This window comes from Petaurus breviceps, unplaced genomic scaffold (assembly GCF_028583685.1).
Source record: "Petaurus breviceps papuanus isolate PSGF00001 unplaced genomic scaffold, PetGlider_PUasm1.0 90721, whole genome shotgun sequence".
Taxonomy (NCBI): Eukaryota; Metazoa; Chordata; class Mammalia; order Diprotodontia; family Petauridae; genus Petaurus; species Petaurus breviceps.
Genome location: NW_027187322.1, coordinates 6,456,914 through 6,457,820, shown reverse-complemented (window position 1 = coordinate 6,457,820; position 907 = coordinate 6,456,914).

Below are 907 nucleotides of genomic sequence, written 5' to 3'. Positions count from 1 at the left end.
CCACTTGGCGCCCAAACTAGGATGGCACTGCCCAGCTGAGGCCACCAGAGGGCACTCCAAGACCAGGCAGCACCTGCAAATGCCTCCACCTGCCAGTACCCGCTGGCTTCTCCTACCTGAAGCCCTGCCCAGCCCCATCCTCCCCTCCCAAGCACTCTGCTGGGTGATGCCAGTCACCTCCCTTGTCCCTCACACTCCAATCTCCAGACTCCCAGAACTGGCCTCTGGGTCCTGCCTACAGCTCTGTGTCACCAAGCATTGATTGAGTGCTTACTGTATGCCAGACAGGAAAGGCAAAGACTCAGAAGCCAAGCCCGACTCGTCCCCTGCTCAGTTACTGCTTGGCTGTGTTTTGTCCTCCCCTCCCTCTCCGAACTCTAGGCATTTTCACTGGCTCTCCCCCCCCTTTCTCCTCCCAGCCTTTCCGCTTCCCTGGCTTCTTGGGATCCTCTGGAGGAAGCCTCTCCCAGCCCTCTTTGATCTGAGTGCCTCCCTCTGCTGATCGCTCTGTAACCCTTGCCTGGAGCACATTTGTATGTTAGATTGGGAGCTTCCTGAGGGAACGACTGCCTGGTGCTTAGCACAGTGCCTGCCACAAAGGGGGTGCTTAATGAACGCCTCCGTGAGTGTAGGCCCATCCAACACACATCCTCTCATCTCTGGGTGTAAGGGAGGCACAACAGCTGTTTCCTTATTCCCTGTGTCACTGTAGGCCAGTCCTTTGCCCTCCCTGAACCCCAGCTCCCTCCTCTGTCTGTCTGGCCCCAAGGAGCCCATCTGTGGCAGCTGCTAACCCACAGCCTGTCTGGAGCTGGCATGGAACTGGATCCACTGTAGCTTTGGAACGCACCTTGCTGGTGCTGTCTTTGTCGTCCAATCATTTCAGTCGTGTCCAAATCCTTAACAT